The sequence below is a fragment of the Chlorocebus sabaeus genome, chromosome 1 (assembly GCF_047675955.1).
Source record: "Chlorocebus sabaeus isolate Y175 chromosome 1, mChlSab1.0.hap1, whole genome shotgun sequence".
Taxonomy (NCBI): Eukaryota; Metazoa; Chordata; class Mammalia; order Primates; family Cercopithecidae; genus Chlorocebus; species Chlorocebus sabaeus.
In genome coordinates this window covers 92,851,180-92,875,707 of record NC_132904.1, presented here as the reverse complement: position 1 = coordinate 92,875,707, position 24,528 = coordinate 92,851,180, and the positions used below count along the sequence as shown (strand labels likewise).

The following is a 24,528-nucleotide window of genomic DNA, read 5'->3' as shown; positions in this document are numbered from 1 at the left end:
CAAATCCCAGTATGATGCTAGACACAATGGATTACTCATTTCAGTGGGAGTACATTCTCTCCAAAAACCCAAAAACATTCACCCAGAAATTTCAAGACAAAAGACATTGCCATCTAACACCACCAAGGGCACTTGGTTTTCTTCCTTTCTTTATCTTTTACTTCTCTGTTTTACTGAACTTAACTAATGAGTTATTTTCATTTTATTGTATTGTATTTTATGCCATGAATTATTTGTTTATGCTGCAGCATTTTTACATTTGGAAAAGAGTATACAGAGCAGAAAGTATATAGCACATGTATGGTTCACTGTGTATAGATAAATGAAGAATTCATTCATTCAATAAATATTTGCTCAGTATCCATTTTGTATAAGACAAGAGGTTAGCTAGATGGTCCCTAACTTCAAGGTCTTTAGATTCTAATAGGAAGACATCTAAGAAACAAGCAAACAAACTAAAGAATATATAATATTATAGCCAGTCATTTTTTATAAAGCACAAGTTTCTTTAAATTTAAGCTGAAACATAAAGGAGTAGGAAGTAGCCATGGATATAATTTTTGGGAAGTGTATTCTGAGATGTTAGAGCAACTCTGATGCAAAGTACCATTCTTTTCTTTAGCTTAATGTTTTATGTCTAAAGTAGGTTTCTTACTGATAAAAATTGCAACATAATTAGATTTTTGGTATGGGAAATGATTGGATAATAAAGAATAAAACATACTCAGCTATGCAGTAAGTGAAAAGTTGATGTCAGAATTTACAGTAATACCATAATTATGTAAATTGTCACTAAAATGGATTTTAAGGGTTACTATTTAAATACACAGAGTCTTGAATGACACAGCAGTCACCCATATGTATGTTAGAGAGGCTTTAGTTATATTTCAGAATTCTGCTATTGTTTAGTAAATCACTGGATTTTTTTTTCCTCCTTGTGGTTTAGGATAGCATTGAAATATCTCGCTATAATTACTTCCATACTTTGTCATTAGTATTTTATATTCTTTATTACATGGACTAATGCCCCACCACCACTGCCCCCCAAATTTTAGCTATGCTGAAATGAAACTCCCTCTGAAATTTTGATTTCTGAGGTTGGGTGATCCCAAATGTGAACTATAACACTGTGTAAGGCCTGAGTCTAGAATTGTAAAGAGGTCAGAATCTTCTGTGAGCATGCGCAGGGCTTTACCATAATTCCAGAGTAGAACAATCAGCATTCAAGACCACATGAAGCCAGGACTCTCTTCCACCCCGCTTCCTCTCCCCTATAAAATGATACCCACCCATGAGTCATAGGCCATTCATTCCCTTGGGTTCAGTATTCGTTCTGTTCCTGAACTCTCATGGACCATCAAATGAAAATCAAATTAATACACACGAAGAGATTATCATTTTAGGGGATTTGTGGGAGCCCAGACACTTTTTATGAGAAGAGACTGGCACCCCCAAGGATGTTATTTGAATCTGAAAAGAAGCGGTCATAAAGGAAGTGGCGCTGCTTTAATCTACTGTACAGAGCTGCCACCCTGCTCTTACTGCTAGGCAGCCTTCCCATATGAGCAGAATGATCATTCCCTTGGAGAAAGCAGCTGAGGTTTGAAAGCCGTTCCAATTTTGCAGTTTCAGGAATGTGTTGGAGTTGCAGCTTTAAGATGGCATTTCCACCCGCCCCCCCCAGCTGCTGTCGAGAGTGCCTGGGCTAGATGTGAATGGGAGTTTTGTATGAAGATTGTGGGTGAGCCAGAGCCACTGGGTAATCAGGGCAGCAAGGCACATTAAGGAATATGCTTTAAAGGATATATTTCAGGAATATACTTTTCATACAGCCTCTCACTCTTCCTTGAGAATAAAAGCATAAGTAAAACTTCCCCATGCTCCTGTACTTATCCTGCTTTTGGTCTCATTTTAAGCTCAGCACTGAAGGCAACTTGATCTCCGTTGCTATCTCCTTTCATAGATGATAATGAGCACAGTTCTAAGAGGCTGGCTGCAATGATATCCTTTGCTGTTAGAAAAGGAAAGCGGGAGCAGGGATTGGAGTGATTGTTTGCTGTGTTGGTGACTGTGATGTTGCCATGGGAAAGCTCAAGTCTTCAGGAGAGTTTGTATTTTGTTGGGCGAGGTGCCAAGCTGTTGTGACTTATTACAGCCGTGTGAGTGAGCCGTACAGAACGTTATTCTGTGTAGCAATTCAAAGGGTAGGATCACTTTAATCAGGGAAAGATAGAGTGCTGAGTATTCATATTATGCTTTATTTCAACTTGGAAATGATAAACAAACCTAACATTTTGGTAGTCTCTGGGTTTGCTCTTTTAACTTTGGAGAAAAAAAAAATCAATTCCTCGTGCTCACTCCAACTAAAAAGCAAAACAAAAATGTTTCTGCTTTACACATAAAGACCCCTTGTAAAGAATGGTGTGTTCTCAAATAACCCCTCCACCCACAAATGCTAGTTCATCTTGACTCAGCCTCAAGGAAAGAAAAAATTCACAGGCCAAGTTGATTTGGTGTGAAAAAAATAGTGTAAGTTTGGGAAGGTTTCTTTTCAATTTAGACTGAGGACATTCCTCTGCCTCACTTACCTGGGACAGTCAGCCTTTTTACCCCCAGTATTAGCACAGTATATGGCCCAGACTAGATGTTCAGTCATTGTCTAATTATGCTGAAGGTGAGGAGTTTTCTTTGAGGTTTTATGAAAAATTAATACATAGATCAGCATAAAGGAAACTTCTGGAGCTTGGAGAACTGTTTTGACGTTTCAAGTCACAAAGGGAGCTAGGTACAGTCCCCTTTTTGCAGTAGTCAACACAGCCCTAATTCTTGAGGGAGATGCCAAGCCTCCATTTCATTTTGTGCTGTGTAGACATTGCCTAGAAGTTCCCTTGGAGCCAAATCTTTTGAAGCTTTTTGATCCATTCCAGGGAACTCTTGGAAGACGAGAGAAGAACTTCACAATTTCCATTTTTAGCCTAAAACAGATGTTAACATGTTAACTCTTCTTCATTCGATACTGTGGGCCTGGGCTTGTGCAGTGATCAAAGGCACAACTGAAGTGCACAACTGAAGTACTCCATATTTCCAGAATATATGTTTATTGACAGACTTGTAGAAAACTATGTATGTATATGTTATATATATAATTATATATACATAATTTGATACTCAAGGCAGCTATGATGTCTTGCAGCATAACAAGAAGAAAGGTATGTTTCTTATTGTGAAATACTGAAGTTTCATATGATATATTTTAAATGTTCATTTTCTAGGAGCATTTCTTTTTGTCTTTTAAAAACACTTTTCAGAATGTTTATACTGGTGTTTGTTGCTTTGTAGTTGTATTTGGTTGCCAGGTTAGCTATTTATTTTCACCCAGTTTAACCTCTGAGGGACGTATTTTGCATAGAGGCAGATGTTTTTATCTGCCTTTATTTCCAGTTACAATGCTTCTAAGTTCTAGTAACATTCAGAATAGTTCATCATACAAGTTGTGGAAACTTTTTCTAACAGAAAAAATTTGCTTTTTCTGTTAGTTGACTTGAATAGTAACTTACAGATATCTAGACATTTGGGAATCAGAGAATTGATGAGACTTCTTTTTGCCAAAGTTTTTTCATATAGTACAATTTAACATGTATTTTAATATAGAATACATCCTGTCTCATTATTATTATTCAAATAGACTTTATTTTTTAGAGCAGTATATGTTCACAACAAAATTGAGTGGAAAATACAAAGAGTTCCCAGATACTCCCAGTTCCCTATCCATGCATAGTCACCCCCGTTATCACCGTCTTCCACCAGAGTGATATATTTGTTGCAATTAGTGGACCTACATTTACACACCATTATTACCCAAAGTCTGTAGTTGACATTAGGATTCATTCTTGTTGTTGTATTCTGTGGGCTCTGATAAATATATAATAATGTACATCTACCATTATTGCATCATAGAGTATTTTACTGCTCTAAAAATCCTCTGTGCTGTGCCTGTTTATCCTTCCCTCTCCCTTAACTGCAGACAACTACTGATCTTTTTACTGTTTTCGTATTATTTTAAAATGTAATAGCTTTAATTTTAAAATATTACACTAAAATATGAAAGTTACTGAAAATGGATTAAAGTGTATATATTTTTGGCCTCAGAACTCAGTTTCTGCATTGAGAAGTTGTTATAAATGGTGCATATCTAATTCCTTTTCCTTAAGTGAGAATTTATTGACCTAATAATAGTATTTCAGAATGTTATTCTCAGTCAAGAGAATTGTATCTTTATAGGACTTTGGAATGTTTCAAAAATGGTTGAGTCAGGAGCTTCTCAAATAGAAGAAGCATAAACAGCATAACACAGCATAAACACATTTAGCTGTTTTTATTTTTTTCTTTAAGGTCCCTTTACCCTGAATCACGATGGTGTAATATCATCGTGATTTGGGCTATGTTTCTGGAGCACTTTATGCACTTAGCTGTCTCTGTATCTCCTCTGCCTGCTGCAAGAAGAGTTTATATGAATACATTCATTACTAGCAGATGTACCAAAAGTTACTGAGGAAATTAGGACTAATAGGAAGCATTCATTCTTTTTGAAGTAGATGCCATGAAATGTAATAGGATGATCTTCTAGATAAAGAAAAACCTAGGTGCCACTGTCAGGATACAGTATTGGCTGGATGGAGGCCATCTCTCTCCTTGGTTGAATCCACATTAGCCCATGTCTCCCAACTTATGTTTTAACTGTCACTGTACTTCCAAACTGGCCTCTCATCCCTTCATCTATCTTCTATCATTTGCCAGTTAAATTTCTAAAAATGCAACTCTTTTTGTGTCAAGTCTCCATTTCAGATCTTTAAATGACACCCAAAATTCCAAACTTCCTAATCAACCCTAACTTTTGTGGATCTCAGTGTCAGAAGGAGTTTAGGCTCTTTCCTGGAAACATGACTACGACAGGAGTCAGCCTGGCTTCTTATTCTGAGGGGTGAGAGAGTGAACCAGGCCTCAGCAATAGAGTCAGTGTCCCTTCCTTAGAATCTGGACACTGTGATAAGAGAGGCTTGAAACTGACTTGCAAGAAGTAAGGCTGAAGCAGCTTTCACAGATTCAACGGGAGACTGGGATGAGCAGATTCTGTGATGATCAAAGATCAAACGGTGCTGAATTCGAGAAGAAGATACAGACATTAATGGATAAAGGCTGAGGGCCACTCTGGATCCTGGCACCCACTTCCTTGGTCATAATAATTGTGCACTACATATTTGGTGACAAGATTAGTTGGCCCACAGCAGCAGTTCTTGGATTATTTTTTTTCTTTTTGTTTTCTCAGATATTCTGGAGAGAGGATAAGGGGGATAGGGAATGTGTCAGCTCTGGCAGCCTTGGATGAGGCCAGGATTTATACAGAAGTACCCCAGCCTTTTGTGGGTACCACGCATAGTGTGGGCAGCATGCCTGACCTACTGCCCACTTGCGCCCCTTAAGAACTCATTTTCTTAGCTCTGTTCTTGCAGGACACTCACTGTACTCAGCCTATCTTATTCACAGGTCAGTCACCTAGTCACTATTGCTAAGATATAATTTTGGCATTGAAACAGCTCCAAGGAGGAAAGGAAAATAGACCTCTTTACTTTCTTTTATTAAAAAAAAAATTATATGGACCACATTGGGATTTTTAGAAGGGCTGTGTTTGTAGTTTTTAAACATAGTTTCAGTATATACTGACATCAGAACTTATAGAATAATTGTTCCTATACTCTTACTCTATGGCAAGTTCCTTGGGGAAAATTGTTATTATATAGATAATTATAATTCTAGAAAGATTAGCAAAGGAAACAGCATATCAATTGTACTTTGAGATTACATAATATCTTAACATTAGAGCAATTTTTATATTGATAAATTATACTTCCATCAAGTTAACAAATATACCACTGTTTGAGGAAATGATTCAGAGTGCCAGAGTAGGGAGTTTTATCTCTCCTGTTGAATGTGTGAGTCATGTGCTGCACTTTTTCGAGCAAAGTATAGAGAACATTGGCAGCAGAATATTAAAACTACATAATGGTCAATGTTGACTGAAGGTTTGATAAAAATGAGCCCTTGAATTTATTATAAATTGTCAGGGTCATTTTAGAAAGCATTTTGGCAATATCTTTCAGGAGCTATACTAATATCTGGGCCCTTTGACTCAATAATTTCACTTCTTGGAATCTCTCAGAGGAAAGAATCCAAAACAAAAAGGTGATACGCATGAAAATGATCATAATCACTGTAGGGTTATTTAATAGTAGCCCTTGAAATGATCCATGTGTTTAACAGGAACAGAATTAAATGAGTTTTACCTATGTAAAAATATGATTATGAAAAACCTGGAGGTAGTACATCTAAATTACAATAGATGTACTAAGATGGTATGTGTCAGTGTGTATTCTTTGGTTGCAAGCACCAGGAATGAGTTTTGGTGAATTTAATCAAGAGAGTAATTCATTACAAGAACGTGGGGTTTCTGTGGAACCCAAGAAAAGTCTGAAAATAACCAAACTTAGAAAAGGTAAGGAATCAGGAGGTTTCAAGACTCTGGATAGCAAGAAGTGGAAAATCCTGTCTCCAGGGAACCTCCTCAGGGGAAATCAGCTCCAGCTGGTTTATATCCAGGTGCCATTCTCCCCAACCTCCAGGAGTGAGAGTTTCTTTGGTATATCTTGGATCCTATGCCCACTTTGTGACCAGGACAAGAGGACATCTTGATTGACAGCCCCACTCAGACCACATGCAGAAGGAGGGGTGGCTCCCTTGAGAATTAGGGTGATACTGCACACAGAGAAGAATGGATGCTGAGTGAGCCAAAACAACAGAAGAAAGTATATAGCAGGATTTCTTTGTCTTCTCTTTATAATTCAAGCTTTCTCATGCCTTTATAATCAATAAATTTTAATCACAAAATTTATGTCTTAGAAAGTCAACATGGATAGAGATAGAAACATTTTTCTTTATATTACTGCCACAGACAACACTGATTATGTGAAATGGCATAGCATGAAAACAGATATGTGTCTTTAACACTAAATTAAGTAGAAATATTTTAATAATGAATGGAAATACCTGATAGAAATAATGATAATGAATGGAAAGATCTGATAGGGCTTTTGTGAAGATTGAATAGGGTGGCATGAGACTGTATTTTTCACAATGCCTAGCACACACACAAAAAGTGCTTATTAAGCCAAAATAAGAACTAAGGAGTATAAAAGAATGAGGTTGCAATAGCTCTTCAATGTTAATCTTGTAGCCAAAATGCAACTGTATTAGTTTTTATTATAACTAGCCTTAAGTTCTTATTTTTATCTAGTTTTTATTATAACTAGCCTTAAGTTCTATACATTGGCAGGTAATACTAATTATGAAAAGTGTGAATTATGGTTCAATTTAGGTTTTCTTTGCCAGTACTATTAATTTATATAAGTAAAAGTGTCAGCACTTGAATGGATTATCTGAGTGCGAGTCCAAGAAGCACAATTCATAAAGTGGCTGATTAATTTTCTCTCCTTTGGATTTATTAATATGCCTTCAACCATGGCATATATATTTTAAATTAATTTAGGACAGTTACAAGATGTATCATATAAGATAGGAATCAGTATGTATAAACTCTAGTGAAGAGCCCTGAGATATATATTTGTGCATGTCAATTAATCATGGCCATCTACAGGGTAACAAGAGGGTCATTCTGCTTCTAACACATATCCATGTGGCATGACCAGTGTCTGTATGCGGGATGGCTCTGCTCTAGAATCTAACCATTGGCCTGGCCTATACAGCGGTGGTAAGCTGGTGGTTACTGACAGGTGGGCTGGGACTAGGATGAGGCAAGCCAGGTACTTAGGGTGTAGAATGTAAGGAGGCCCTCATTCTCCAGCTGTACACTCGTTGAATGTGAGTATCTTCTTAATTCTGTGCCCCATGTGCCTCATTTGTCTCAGTCCTGGTGACAGAAAAACTGGGCATAAATGCAGATTCAGAATTTTTACTTTCTAGGAAAAAGAAATCAATTTTTGACTGGTATATTTCTCTGTGTATGTGTGTATGTGTATATGTGTAATTTTCACCCAATAGATGTAGGAATACATGGGTCCTAACAATACATGGGACCCTTGGGCAATTGTTAAAATCCTTTGTACCAAAGGACTCATCCGAACCATAAGGCTAGTTATAATAAAAACTAGTAAACATTTATTGAGTGTTTATTGTGGGTCAAGTGTGGAGCTTAGCATTTTACATTTCATCCTCAAAATTGTCTGATGAGGTAACTATTTATTCTCATTGTACAGAAGAGGAAATTGAGGCATAGGATTTTAGATAATGTGACCAAGATTCCGGAGTCAATAGCCAATCCAGTACCTAATTCCAAAGTTTGTGCTTTCAATACAACTCTATGGTACCACCATCCTGGCCTTTACCTGGTTACCCTCAGCTCTGCTTCCCCTCCTGCTCATTGTCCGAAGCCTCTGGGTTCATGAATCCTCCCTGAGGATGTCACGCGATACAGGGATCCTCCCTTTCTTCCACTAGCTTATCTTTCTTTTGTTGATTTCTCTTCCAGCGCTTTCCATTGTGCACACTGAAAACTCTTTTCCATTGTAAGTAAACTTGCCCACACTCTATGTCTTCAGACAGTGTGTGCTGCCTTTACCTCCAGGCCTTCAGGAAACCTGCTTCTCCCTTAAGAACACTTCTCTCCTTTTACTCCTGTCAGGTAAAGATGGAGAAGTCTAGGGTACCTCAAAACAGAGTTAGGAAGTGGTATCAGCATTATCCTAGTTCCAAACGGCTTCTCCCAAGCTCTCCCTCCTCCTTTGCAATGTGCACTGTCCAGTTTTATTGCCTTTAACATGTTTTGTCGTAGCTGTCTGCTATATTCAGGTCACTTCCATGCTCTGACAGCTTGCCAAGGCTTCTCATCTTCCCAACTTCTGCCATCATCCTAGCAGATTTCAATATTCCTGAAGGAAAGACTTCAACACTCCAGCTATTTCTTTCATGACATCTCAGTTTCATTAGCATTCACATCAGCTCCACTGAGAACTAATTCCCATGGCCTTACCTTTGACCTTTTCATCAACTCCAACTGCCTACGTATGAGAGCTCAAACTCAAATATTACACACCCTCTTATCCACTTCCACCTTCCCAATTTCCTCTCTCTAAGCTTCCTGTTCTTTTCTTGTGAAAACTGCTATTACCTCCACTGTTTGTTATTCTCCCCACCTTCTCTTAACTTTGGTTCCTGCTTTACCCAAACTAAACTTCGTGGTTGGCAGTGAAATTACACTTACCAATGCTTTCAGTTCCTGGACTTCCTTATTCCTTTTCCCCATTGTTTTGGTTTTGATTCCCCAGAAATGGACTTTGAGGATTACAGTATAGGCAGTCAGCTTGGGAGGTGATTCTGGGAAGTACATATAAAGGCATGGGGAACTGAGAGAGAAAGGGGAGGAAGCCACTGCAGGATGTGCTAAGAAGCAGAGCACTGCTGTGGGCAAGGGCTGGTTCTGCGTCTGAGCCTTTGGACAACTGTGAGGAACACATCTCAAAGCGATCCTCCCTCCAGAGGCACTGGAGCTAGGGTGTTCAACCACCAACATTCATGGGTCACTGGCTGTGGGCTGCTCCCAAGGAAACTTCTTCCTGAAGAGCTTCTCACCTCACATTTGTCTGAGGGCCAGCCTGCTCACACAGCTAGAGAAAAACCCTGAGGTGGAGAGTCTCAGCTGCTCCAGTGAAGAAACTGTCAGCATGTGCAGGAAAGGTGAGTGTCTCGGAGGTCTGGGAGGGCACCAGCAGCCTCTGCGACTTAATCCACCAGGCAAACCTCTCAGTCCTGGATTGATCCTAAGAGCTGCCTTCTGCCTGCCAACTGTATTGTCATGCTGTTAAGAATATATGGTTTCTGATCTTGGCAGGACCCATAAATGACATTTTATGATCTTTTAACTTGTTGCCTCTCTTTCATTTTCGTTAGAACTTATGGTTAGTGTCAGACGGACTGAGTTCACATTCAGCCTTTACCACTTTGTGAATTTGGGCAGATACTGAACCCCTCTCTAAACCACACTTCCCTCTTCTATAAAAATCAGGACATTAATACCAACTTGGCTTTATGTTACAAATGGTTTGGTAAAATTATATATATATATATATTTATATATTCATATATATTTATATATTATATAAATTTATATATATTTATATACACATATATACATATAAAAATGTATATAATACATATTTTGTATATAGTATAGGTATAGATATGCAACCTAGCATGATGCCTAACACAAAGCAGAACTCAATACCTCTTTGTTTGCCTAGTTATCTTCTCTTATATACCTAGCACTCTTAGCAAATGGCCTTGCCTCATGTACCTCATGGAGAAAACTCCACAACTCAACTCCTACCAACAGAGGATACCTACACCTATGTTTACATTTCCTGAGTCTTAGAGGAAAGGATGTTCTTCTGGTTCAAGGCTTAGCTTCATCTTAGCCCATTTCTACTTCTCCAGGAATTCACATCACTGGTTACCAGCATCCTCCACCAAATGTCAGCCATTCCATCCTCACTGTTTCTCTGCAAATAACTTTCTTGCGTGATTATAATCACTTGGCACACATGCATTTCATGTTTACTTTAATCTAATCGGAATATATAGCATGCTGTTTGCAATAGAAGACATCTTTGCAGTGTATAGCTGCAAAGATGGATGTCACTGTTGCAGAAAAGCTATGCTGCTTTCAACGTGGTCACGCAGACTTGGGAAGAAAAAACTAAAATATTTTTATTTCCTAAGTATAGTGAATTTCTGGGAAATTGGGGGGAATGAAGCAGGAGATGATAGGATATAAATGATAGGTACGAGGTAAGGGTTAGAAAGGGGGGTAGATGCAGAACTTATTTTGATCCTGGTTTCAACAAAGCAACTCTAATAAAACAATTTTTGAGGTGGCCTGGTAAATTTGAATTGGCTGTGTTTTACAGGATACCAAGGTATTGCTAAATTTTTAAGTATAATAATGACATTTTGGTTATATAAAGAAAATGTTTTTAGAGATGTGTACTAAGTAATTAGGGGTAAAATTATGTCCGGGATTTGCTTTAAAATACTTTGGCAGCAAGAACAACGTAGGGAATAAATCAAGTGTGACAAAATCTTGCCAATTGTTGAATCTAGTTGATGAGTATATGGGGGATTATTTTACCATTCTCTTTAATTTATGTATGTTTGAAATTCTTTATACTAATCCTTTTTGAAGAGAAATGGTCAGAAATATATCTCTACGTTCTCTGTTTGTTGTTGTTGTTGTTTTGGTTTGTTTGTGTTTTTGAGATGGAGTCTCGCTCTGTTGCCCAGGCTCCAGGCTATAGTGCAATGGTGCAATCTCGGCTCACTATAACCTCCATCTCCTAGGATCAAGCAATTCTCCTGCCTCAGCCTCCTGAGTAGCTGGGAATACAGGCATGCACCACCACACCGGGCTAATTTTTGTATTTTTAGTAGAGATGGGGTTTCACTATATTGGCCAAGCTGGTCTCAAACTCCTGACCTCAAGAGAGCCGCCTGCCTTGGTTTCCCAAAGTGCTGGGATTATAGGCATGAACCACCACATCTGACCTTACGTTCTGTTTTAGTTAAAGTCTCAAATATTTAAAACTTTAAATGGAAAACTTTTGAATTAATTAAATTTTAAATGGAAAATTGTAAATGAAGATGTCTTTGAAACGTCACTCCACAATTTCCATTTCCTCTGTCTCCCCATCATCACCTGGGGTCCCAGCCCAGCTGCAGCCTTTCCCAAGCTGAAGTGGTCATTGAGGTCAATGATGTTGTTAAGCCAAACATGGCTGACAGTACATATAATGTGCACAGGTGGTTGGACAAGACTCATTACTTTTAGTTACAGAAGAGCTTGACAAAGTTGACTGGGCACCACAGTAAGGATTCAATTCACATGACAATTCTACAGGAGACTAAATGACTGAGCAAACAAAGTATTTGTCCTCTTTTGCCTGTGTTTCTTCATCTGCGAAGTGGATATGATATTGTTTTTCTTTATCATTCAAGGTCCAATTCAGATATCTAGGATACTTTCTTGGCCCCCAACCCAAAGAACTCGTTTTCCCTTTGCTTGTTAAGATGCAATACAATTAGGAAGACTTCTAATGCGAATCCTGTGTTCTTTAAACATTACTTGGAATTTAACAGTAGAATTTTTCTCTCTTCTTATTTTTTATTTATTTATTTTATTTTATTTTTTGGAGATGGAGTTTTGCTTTTGTTGCCCAGGCTGGAGGGCAGTGGCACAATTTCAGCTCACTGCAATCTCCACCTCCCAGGTCCAAGCAATTCTCCTGCCTCAGCCTCCCCAGTAGTTGGGATTACAGGCATGCACCACCATACCCAACAAATGTTTTGTATTTTTAGTAGAGACAGGGTTTCACCATGTTGGTCAGGCTGGCCTCGAACTCCTAGCCTCAGGGGATCTGCCCGCCTCTGCCTCCCAAAGTGCTGGGATTATAGGTGTGAGCCACAGCACTCGGCCCCCCTTCTTATTTTTATTCTTGTCTTAAACTTTACTGTGAACTTTTCCTCTGGAATTTAGGCACTTTAGGGTAGTATTTTTTCAACTTGTATTCCATCACCCATTATTTGCTCACAAAATCAAATTAATCAGTTGTACCTACATATTTTTAAGAAAAAATAAGCCAGGTATGATGGTGTATGCCTGTAGTCCCTGCTCCTTAGAGTCTGAAGCAGGTGGATTGCTTGAGCCCAGGAGTTCAAGACCAGCCTGGGAAATGTAGCAAGACCCCATCTCTAAAAAATTTAAAAAGAAAAGAAAATGTACTTTAAAAAATGAAATAGAATGAGAAAGAAATTAGTGTGCTGCATAAAGAGGAGTATTATTTGCTGAAACATTAGTTTCAAGTGTGTGTGTTTTTGTGTGTTTACTGGTTATGATGTAAAATGTATTTCTTGCTGTGGGTTACAGGAAGAAAGTTTTACATCCACAGTTTTATGGAGTATGAAGCCTATAAAAAGAAGTTTGTGGATGAATGATTATGAATTTACTTTAAGATGAATATTGGAACTACTGTTTTACTGTTTATTTTTAACACTACCATCAGGTACTACTGTGGTACATGTATGTTCATATACATTTATGTTCATGCAAGTGTGTGTGTGTGTGTGTGTTACAGCAGCAGAGCAGTAGTAATTTGATTGAACCACAACGTAGTTTAATACTCAGTTGGGATTTTATCAAATAACATGGCTACATATTTAAATTACTGTTGTGCCGCCAGGGTAAGTAATAACATAGCCTTCTGAGGGTCTTGGGATGAAACATTCCAGATGATAGGCATTGGGTTCTCATAGCTTAGATTTGAAGAGAACTCTTAGGCCTTCAGCAGAGTACCTTAGTGTGCATCAACTTCTGTTTATAGTTCATCTCACTTGAGCATGCAAGAAGTGATTTTAAATGAACTTGGTGTGAATCTGGGCTTACAAATTAATTTGAAAAATGCTAGTTCATTCCTATGTTTCTATATATAGTAAAGCATTTTAATCCTGACCGTCTCTGTTTTTATTGAAAGTTTATTTGCCTGTGTGTGTGTGTTTTTTTTAATTACTCTTTAAAGCTCCCTTAAAATACCAGTGTTTCCAGAAAAACTCTGACCGTTGCAAAAGTGAATTAGTAATAGAAATTAAATGTGCATATTTCAGAGTTAATTTCAAACTAAATGAGACTTTCATTCACCTGGTATTACCTCAGTTTTCGTGTTGTCTGACTAAAGTTTAGCAGAGTCAAGATCATTTGAAAATGTGCTTCTACACCTGGGAGAAATTCCTCAATATGCCTTTATATTGATGCTGTGATCATTTTACCAAAGTCAATCTTACTGGCCAAAGAGAACAAAAGTAATTTGTATTCAAATATCTTACTTCCTAGTAAATTTTCTTGATGGTTACATGCATGGAACCTTGGAATCCGACAGCCTGGATCCCCAAACCCCATGCTGCCACTTAACAGCTTGGTGACAGAGGGCGATTTTCTTAGCCTCCCTGAGCCTCATTTTACTCATTTGTAAAATGAGAATAATAATCATGCTTATTTTATCGTGTCGATAAACTGGGACAATGTGGAGAATTAACTTGGTCCCTAGCATAAGTGTTCAATAAATGTTACCTCTTTATTTATTCCAAAGGAGATTCTGTTCTTATCAAAATTATATGGGAATTATAAAGGGTAAGAATTCTTTCTATGTGAAATATTTTTTACTATACCACTAACAGTGAGCTTCTTGAGAATAGTGATCTCTGCTGTCTCTTTCCTTTGGAACTTCCTGCAGTCCTCCTTGTAACAATTCATACAGAAGCTGCTTGTAGCAAGATGTCAGTCATTTAGCTACAACTGCTGAAAATGTGCAGATTTTCACAAAATGATTATCTGTTTCTTTTGCTTCTACCCCAAGTTCACCATGTGGTTTTGGTTTTATAGGTGACGACATCTTTAGAACTAATTGATGATGTGCATTTTTAAAAAAATCAGTAAATGTTTTTTTTACAATGGGTTACCTTTGATGTGAGAACATTCTTGTTTCTAAAGGAGAGAAAATTCACAATCCCAGCTGTTTGTAATGTGTTTCTGGAGCCAGCATTGTTTGCAAAAGGAAAATATTTAAGCTTGGCATTTGTCTAAGTTTCCTTTATGATGTACTTATTTTTTAAGGGACAGAACTGCTTTGGGGCAAAGATAATTAAGAACGAACATATCAGTCTTTTGAAGAATGGTTTAAAAATAAAACCTAACTAATGCTGAAAATAATACTTAAAATTCATTGGCCTCTCTCCAGAATAATTTCTGTACTTTGGGCATTCAGCATTTATTTTCCAACTGCAATTGAATAGTCAGCTCTGGCCTGAACAGCCAAGGTTAAATAAAGGGCTAAGAATTATTTAACCAATCACTAGACTGTTAGACTCTGGATGTTTGGGCCATTTAGAATTTGCTGGCTCTTTCTAGAGTTTTCTTCTCTGCCTCTCTGCTACATGTATAAAATCTTTAGTCTTTCAGTCTTTATGTGAAACATCGACCCATCTTTCAGCCTCTGTGACTCTGTTTCACTTTGACTTCCTCAGATTGGGCTACCACATGAAAATGGCATACTATCAAAATCATTATTGTTCTGCATACTGTTTCCGTGGGCTGTTTGGCTGTGTCTAATTTCTTCAGCCTGACATTTTTGAGGGTCCCTACTGCTAGAGTCTTCAAGATTGATATTTTGCTGTTGTTACGTTGCTATTTCCTTTTAGTTTCCAGTGCTTCAAACTTTCTCTTTTTAGTAAAGTACTTTGGCATTTTTATAGTTATCTTAATGTGCATCAAAAAAGTTGTATGATTTAACATGCTTCAGATGACCAACAATGCAACCTTATGCCCTTACTCCTTTTTAGCATATAAGAGACTGAGGAAAATTATTCACTGTGTTGGATGATTTCAAAGATATAACATAATTTTGTAAGATCTGATTACAGTGAATTTTTTTTCATATCTTAGTCTGCCACAGGCTCACACTTATATTGAATAAGTGGATTAAAATGCTCCAAATCTTTACTGTCTCTAACATTCTCAGTGAACTTGGCAGAAACTTTGATTAAGGATGCTTTAATAGTAACAATGTAGATAGTTGGGACATTACAGGGGTAATATCATATCCATTTTCATTAGTGATTCTTTCGAAGGGACACATGGTTACCCATGACTTTATAGCTGTTGTTTTAAAAATGTGTGCATGTCTACGATGTGGATAACATTTTCAAGCATAGTCTATGTGATACATTTTTTACTTTCCATTTGAAAGACAGTATACTATTTGAAGACATCAAATGTCAAATAGAAAATCCGTAAACAATGATCAACCCATACATCAGATCTTTTTTTTTTTCTAACTTGAATTGACCTACATATGCCTCTTTTGTGGTCTAGGGCTGCCTTCTGTGAGACAGCTAGACTTTGCTCCCTGTTTCTCTCCTTGTTTTTATATCCTAGTCTCATAAACTCATACTGTGCTGTTAAAAGAGCAGACTTATTCATGAATTTACCTACCATAGTGATAGCCATATAGCAATGCACTGAAAGGAATAAAGGAATAGAAAAAGATTCTATTGTTACTATAAAGGAATAAACTAGTCTTATAGTATTGCTGTGAATGACTAACCCAGCTAAATGAGTTTTGGACAACAAATAAAAAAAGAACTTTCTACATAGGAGACACATGGTAGAGTAGAACAATGGAAAGAGTATGACCTTCAGGGCCAGGGAGACCTAGGTTTACATAACTGCTTGACTTTAATAATTTTAAGGTTGGACAAGATGAATTAACTTCTTGGCCTCAGTTTCATCATCTGTAAGATGGGATGTTAGCGTACATGCCATAGAATTGGTGTTACAATTAAATCAGGAAAAAGTATCTACGGCATTTAGTCTAGCAGCTAAATACATAGTGAGCATTCAATAGATAAAAATTCATTTCCTTTCCTTCACAGAACTCTTCTTTTTATGGAGTCTGCATATTCCTGCTATCCAAAGTGTTATTTTTAAGGCCTCATATAATGCTAAAATGTTATGATTCTGTGATAAAGCCAATTTTTTACTTTGGACCTCTTCCATCATATGCTGCTGTATTCAATAGTAAATATGATTACTAGAAGAGGGAGGAACTAACTTAGCTGAGTTCTATCCAAGTATGATAGCAGTAGTTATGTGCTACAAGGTAAAATGGTGTATGACAATAACATACAGGAGATCATTTGTTATATGCATTTGCTAAGTTATGAGAGAACTTTAGTACTCAGGTATTTCTAAAGATTCCTAAGAATAGCATGTTTCCTAATACATGATTGTTCAAATGGAGACTCACATGCTGCATAAAGATTGTCTTGTGGAACACAGATCTATGGCAGCTGACAGATAGCCACCCCAGAGTCCAGCCACTCATATTGCAGGGGCTCCTGGGTAAAGGTGATATACATCCAGGAGGCAAGTGATTGTTCTCTACAACCACAGACATACTTGTACATTCCAAGGAGACCAGGGTTGGCAGAGTATTCTATGAATCAAAAGATGACGTGTGCATGTGTGTGCGTGTACACACACACTCACACATGCCCCTTTGTGTGCATATACAATATCACACAAATACACAAAAGAGAAATAAGGCATGTATAAATTAAATCTCCTTCCAAAAGGGATCTGAAGAGGCTTCTGTAAAATAATATCAATAAAAGAGAAAATAGAATCTCTAAAATGAGAAGAAAAGAATACACTAAAAGCAGAATATTTTGCCACATGAACTAAGATTTAACTCATCTGGATGTTACTTTTCCTAAAACCCCAACAATATAGAATATAACTAAGAAGCAGGGAGGAAGAAACAAAGGCTTATGAAGGCCAGGCACAGTGGCTCAGGCCTGTAATCCCAGCACTTTAAGAGGCCAAGGCGGGGTGAATCACCTGAGATCAGGGGTTTGAGACTACCCTGGCCAATGTGGTGTAACCCTGTCTCTACTAAAAATATAAAAATTAGCCAGATGTGGTGGTGGGTGCCTGTAGTCCCAGCTACTCAGGAGGCTGAGGCAGGAGAATTGCTTGAACCTGGGAGGTGGAGGTTACAGTGAACCAAGATCACGCCATTGCACTCCAGCCTGAGTAGCAACAGTGAAAGTACATCTCAAAAAAAAAAAAAAAGAGATTTTTGAAAAACTAATACAGATATCACATGACTCTAAGAAAACCCCGTAATTCTATTTTTCAAGTCTTTATTTACCTAAGGTTTTTTCAAGTTGTATTGCCTTTAGAAATTAGACAGATTCACCTCTAGAAAGTATACTGCTACATACAAAAAGTGACAAGCCTGATAAGATGAAGGAGTCAGAAAAATTCTAAAAGCAAAATAAAACAAAACAGAAAAACCCAATAGCCAAAGTCTATGGCACATAGCATTATATACAGAGTGACTTTTGGGAGCTTCACCACTTTACAACACAGTGCCATAATTATTGTTAAGAATGGTAATTCTGAGTTATACAGACATGAGTTTGATCATGGTGAAGATAGTCTTTAAGAAAGTAGGCAGTGGGCCGGGCGCGGTGGCTCAAGCCTGTAATCCCAGCACTTTGGGAGGCCGAGACGGGCGGATCACGAGGTCAGGAGATCCAGACCATCCTGGCTAACACGGTGAAACCCCGTCTCTACTAAAAAGACAAAAAAAAAAACTAGCCGGGCGAGGTGGCGGGCGCCTGTAGTCCCAGCTACTTGGGAGGCTGAGGCAGGAGAATGGCGTGAACACGGGAGGCGGAGCTTGCAGTGAGCTGAGATCCGGCCACTGCACTCCAGCCTGGGCCACAGAGCGAGACTCCGTCTCAAAAAAAAAAAAAAAAAAAAAAGAAAGTAGGCAGTGAATAGTACCATTTCATGAAGGTTTTCATTCCAATTTTTGAAAGTAAGAAACATTGGTACTTCAAAGGTGAATATCAAATGTCTTAAAATTTACTTAAATGAAACTGTATCGCATTAGGATTTGTAAGGCTTTATAATGCATTTGTGGATTAAGGAGGAAGAATGTGGTTCTGGCAATGTGGAGCATATCAGATCTTGAAATCTTGATTGTCTCACCAGTCAGTTTAGCTACTTACTGCTTCTGGGCTAGCCTGTCAATTGACCTTCCATGGGAATGAACTATGCTAATTCTCAATCACATAGAAGAAGCAGAATAGAAGCAACACAGTTATTTCAGCAGCAGGACTAACATTACTAGTAGCAGCAGCATCAATTACTATTTAATGAGCCTCATTCTCCCCATCGTCTCTTTCAAGCCACCAGGGTACCATTTCGTGCAGTACAGTGGTAAATCAAGTGGTCTCTACTGGGTTGAAAGAGTAACTGTATCTCTGTTAGAGTTCGGCTTATTACCTGGGAGTGAGAGAAGCTTTGGGGAGAATGAAGACCATTAAGTGCCCCCAGGGTGTAAGATATTGCCAAAAGTACCAACATTTCCACATTATTTTATAGGACAAAATAGGCACCAGCCATTAAGAAGAAATTGTCCAAAGATACTCAATGTTCATTCTCTGCCAATGGCTAACAAAGGAATAAAAATACACTGCTTATAATTTTCAGAAAAGTGAGAGAGGTTAGAGGATCTCTAAGGCCCTTTCTAACTGATTTTCCGTGATTGTAATGATTAATTCAGTTGATATTTATTCCCAGTCCCTTCAAAACATTTTAAGTAGTTTTACATTAAAAAGTGAGCATTTGGTAATCAAAAGACTTCAAAATGATTTTTTTTTAAGAGAGAACATTCTGCCCCTTTGAATGTATGATATGTATACCCAGTTCACTGAGAATGTTAGGCACACCGATACATACATGATGCCAAATAAAATACATACTCTAAAAGTAAATGTACCTACCTACACGTTGTATGCACATATTCCCTTAAAACTGTCACAGGTTAGCTAGGTTTATGATTTTTTATTAATTTAAATAAATACCCAGAGCAAAATATTTAATGATTATAAACATATCATTTTCTTCTCTTTCTTCTCTAAATTAGGTGCCTCTAGATTTCTAATGGAATCAACTTAGGAAAGTTACATTTATAGAATGCATTAAAAATCTGGACTCTATTTCAAATCCATCAACAATTACAGGTCACTCATTCATTCATGAGTTATATGGGATTCTGCAAACATTTATGAAGTACCTACGAAAATTCTAAGCAATGTTTAAGTATAAGGATCTGTTCCTTGACATTAAGAGTCTGCCTATTATAGTTAAATTTGTAATCCAGATAATTATATAAAAGCACGGTTATCCTTGAAGGCTAATAGACTGAAGAGTTAAATAAAAGTGGTGTTACTTAGATTTTGCATAGCATTCAAAGATTTAACTAAAAAACTGTGGTCTAAACACAACAGTCTTTTTCCCAGTAATATTTTTAGAAAGCCAAGTTTCAGGTAGAACTAAATGCTTTGATGTCCCTCCAAGTCTTTTTCTATCATTCTGTCATTTCATGACTAAAGTACTAAAATTTAACATAGCTCTCAAAGATGTTTAGAAAATGAAACAGGCTTTACACATATCATGGTCACCTTTCCCCTTTCCCCATGACAGCTTTCTGTCTCTAAGGGCACTGCGATAGCCATATAATTGGAAAAATACAAAATTAATTATCAGAGCACACATACTAAAAATTCAACAGGTACTGGCTTGGCTTATTAGTAGAAAAATTATATTTTTAATTTTAGAGATGTGATTCTGTGTTTAGGTATCATCACTCCAGAATTACCTTAATTTTAGGTACAGTAGAAAAACCTTTTGAGTTTTGCCATTCTTCTGAAAACAATTAAAATTAATTTAAATTTATAATACACAAGTGTTTGAATGCCACATATTTACCAGCTTTATACCTTAATTTAAATTCACATTGGAGGCTAATGAAGAGTCAGAGTTAATATTACGTGAATAATAATGGTATTACCATTTGTTGCTTGGCAGTTTGATTTTCATTGTACAGGTCATTTGGCAAATGTGCTTATCTGGTTTTGTTTTGTTTTGTTTTGTTTTGTTTTATTGAGACAGAGTCTCACTGTTGTCCCCCGAACTGGAGTGCAAGGGCACGATCTCGGCTCACTGCATCCTCCGCCTCCCAGGTTCCAGCAATTCTCCTGCCTCAGCCTCCCGAGTAGTTGAGATTACAGGCACCTGACATCACGTCCAGCTAATTTTCGTATTTTTAGTAGAGACTGGGTTTCACCATGTTGGCCAGGCTGGTCTCGAACTCCTGGCCTCAGGTGATCCACCCACCTCAGCCTCATGTTTATCTGTTTTATATCTTGTTCTAGACAGTAGCCAAATAACATAATCTGCAAAATATCAGCAGATATCCAGCTTCAAGTAACAGTTACCCTGATCACATTAAAAAAATATTATACATTTTCTCTGAGGTCTAATTTTTTTCTATTTCTGTTTCTTTTTGCCATCAACTATTTCCATATATTGAACAAGGGGAGAATATTTCCTGTGGTTTTTCAGGTGGTTTCCAAGATTTGTCATTCAGATTTATAGTACCCAACATAATTATTTCAGTGACATGGTAAAAGTGTAATCAGGATACCATTTCGCTTACTCTCAGAGTTTATGCAGGGCCCTTTTGGGATTCAGTGTCTGTTCCACTGCACAAAACGTGTATTTAATGATTCAGCTGATAAGCCCTTCCTTTTAGGCACTATGAGTTAGTATTAAAATGAAGGTTTGGGATTTCCTAACTTTTTAGCCATTTAATCTTTTAACATGGGATCAAGCAACAGAATGTAGCAGAAGAGTATTATGATAATGAGAACATTGAAAGATAATGTTGATGCTTGATTCTTTCACTTAATAAGGTGACTGAGTATTTAACGATTCTGTTCTGTAGTTCAATTACTGCAAAACAATCTACTTATACTAGATTGTCCGTCAGGACGATTATAATTCTATGTTTTGATTCTCAAATAAATATTGTATTTAACAATTCTACTCTTAATTTTTTAAAACCAAAGACAAGACAAAAATTAAAATAGATGTCTCTATAATACATTTATATGAAATTAAACTTTCTTCGTTTATTTTTGCTTTAGAATGTCAGTTGTAGTCAAAGGACCATTGGCAAGACACTGGCCATTAGTAAGGCATCAAACTTTGAGCTTTGCTTTACTTTTAAAAAGTTATACCATGCAAGGATAGAAGTAGACATATGTATTCACATAATCCCCTGTACATCCTCCAGAGGGGTTTTGCCAGATGAATTTCCCCCAAAGGGCCTCTTAGTTACCATCAGCTTCTCTTTGGGACATATATATTTCTGACTGTGGTCATTTGTTAAGGAGAAGTTTAGCAGACGTTATTAATCAGATACATTTAAGAGAGCTGTTGCTTTTCACTTTCTCCCATGATGTAACGCTCTTATAATAACAGGTTTTGTGGGGTCCACTTTATGCAACTATCTGATGACAATATTCTTCATTCTTGTAAGCTCAGTTAACATCTTTTTGCTTCCCATCTGATAAGTGCTAGCTGCTTTTTTTGCTCAGTATCTCCATTTATATCAATTTATTTTCATCTCTAGAGCAGCGCATCAGGCTGCTCTCTCGTGAATATATTGTTACTTTTTTCTGGCACTGGAATATACAGCTATCCATGACAGCAAAATTTGAGGGCCATATTGAGAGCACTGGCTGATATGCTGACCATGTAAATGTAAGTTTAAATTGCTTAGTTCCACCTTAGAATAGTTTAATGAATTTCTGTCCCAGAAACTGGATATGAAACACAGGTTAGATGAGGAAGCTTATATAGAAAAAAAATTATCTTTCATCCTCTCCACATGTGCATTTTTCCTGAGACTAGGTCATATGTATACTCATTTTGTACACATTGGGGAATTGGCATAGTAATTTATTCAACAAACATTAATTAGCACCTTACTTTGTGACAAATCTGTAAAAAAAAAAAGAAGATAAAAAGAATGATAATAGCTAGAATTTATTGAATACCCACTATATGCAAGATTCTAGGCCCTTCTTATATACTAATAATAATAGTTTAAGAACTTAAATCTCTTTTTCCCCTAGTGAGATTCTTGTTCTTTTTTTTTTTTTTCTTCAGTGTTTAAGTTCAGGGGTACATGTGCAGGATGTGCAGGTTTGTTACATAGGTAAACATGTGCCATGGTGGTTTGCTGCACAGATCAACCCACCACCTAGGCATTAAACCTGGCATCTATTAGCTATTCTTTCTGATGCTCTCCCTCCCCCTGCTCCCTCCGACAGGCCCAACTCTGTGTTGTTCCCCACAATGTGTTCTCATAATTCAGCTCCCACTTATAAGCGAGAAAATGCAGTGCTTGGTTTTCTGTTCCTGCGTTAGTTTGCTGAGGATAACAGCTTCCAACTCCATCCATGTCCCAGCAAAGGAAATGATCTAATTCCTTTTTATGGCTGTACAGTATTCCATGGTGAATATGTACCACATTTTCTTTATCTAGTCTATCATTGATGGGCATTTGGGTTAATTCCATGTCTTTGCTATTGTGAATAGTGCTGCAGTGAACATACGCATGCATGTATCTTTATAGTAGAATGATCTATATTCCTTCGGGTATGTACCCAGTAATGGAATTGGTGGGTCAAATGGTATTTCAGCTTCTAGATCTTTGAAGAATTGCCACACTCTCTTCAACAATGGTTGAACTAATTTACATTCCCACCAACAGTGTCGAAGCATTTCTTTTCCTTTGCAACCTCACTAGCATCTGTTGTTTCTTGACTTTTTAATAATAACCATTTTGACTGGCATGAGATTGTATCTCATTGTGGTTCTGATTTGCATTTCTCTAATGATCAGTGATGTTGAACCTTTTTTCATATGTTTGTTGGCCGTCTGAATGTCTTCATTTGAGGAGTGTCTGTTCGTATCCTTTGCCAATTTTTAATGGGGTTGTTTGGGTTTTTTTTTTCTTGCAAATTTAAGTTCCTTGTAGACTCTGGATATTAGACTTTTGTTAGATGGATATATTGCAAAAATTGTCTTCCATTCTGTAGGTTGTCTGTTCACTCTGATGATAGTTTCTTTTGCTGCGCAGAAGCTCTTTAGTTTAATTAGATCCCATTTGTCAATTTTTGCTTTTTTTGCAATTGCTTTTGGTGTTTTCATATGAAATCTTCACCTGTGCCTATATCCTGAATGGTATTGCCTAGATTTTCTTCTAAGGTTTTCATAGTTTGGGATTTTACATTTAAGTCTTTAATCCATCTTGAGTTAATTTTTGTGTAAGGTTGAAGGAAGGGGTCCAGTTTCAATTTTCTGCACATGGCTAGCCAGTTTGTGGGATCCATATTCTAAGCAAGGGGACAAGCACAAAGGCAAACATTTATAATAGGTGCTACAGTAGAAATATGAGTAGATGTGGTTCCATATATTTGTTAAGAGAAGAGAGTCATGTCAAAATGTTGGTTTTCTGGTTTGAATACTCACTCCATCCTGACTTAGTAGCTATGTGATCTTGGACAAGTTCCTTAACCTTTCTCTTTGGCTCAGTATCTTCAAGTGTGAAATGGATCTTATTGGGGCAAGAGATATAGTTGCATAGACTATGCACTGCACAACTCCATCCAGCCATATACGGCACAATTCAACAATCAATGATGAGTACTTCATAGGATAGTGATGAGGATTAACATATAAAACATTTCTAAAGTGATTAGAATGTCTGGCACATTACAGGTTCTAAGTAAATATTATTATAGAATGATGAATTAGAGTAACGGAAGAGATTAATTCTTCATGGGAGATTTTGTAAGAAAGATAAGACACTGATCCAAATTCATATTTTTCTTTCATCAATTCTAAACTGCAGGAGCTCATATTCCTGA

General features: G+C 37.3%; 1 protein-coding gene across 4 annotated transcripts in view; it reads left to right on the top strand.

The window, feature by feature from the left end:
* MAML2 (mastermind like transcriptional coactivator 2) overlaps positions 1-24,528 on the top strand; it is a 368,014-nt gene that overhangs the window by 34,640 nt on the left and 308,846 nt on the right. Inside the window, exon 1 of one of the 4 annotated variants that reach the window (XM_073020503.1) lies at positions 10,280-24,528. This exon is cut by the window's right edge and continues 28,388 nt beyond it. The exons of the other annotated variants lie outside the window; for them this stretch is intronic. The gene's annotated coding sequence lies outside the window, so the exon portion shown is untranslated. Of the gene's footprint in view, positions 1-10,279 lie in introns of those variants that run through there. 4 annotated transcript variants of the gene reach the window in all.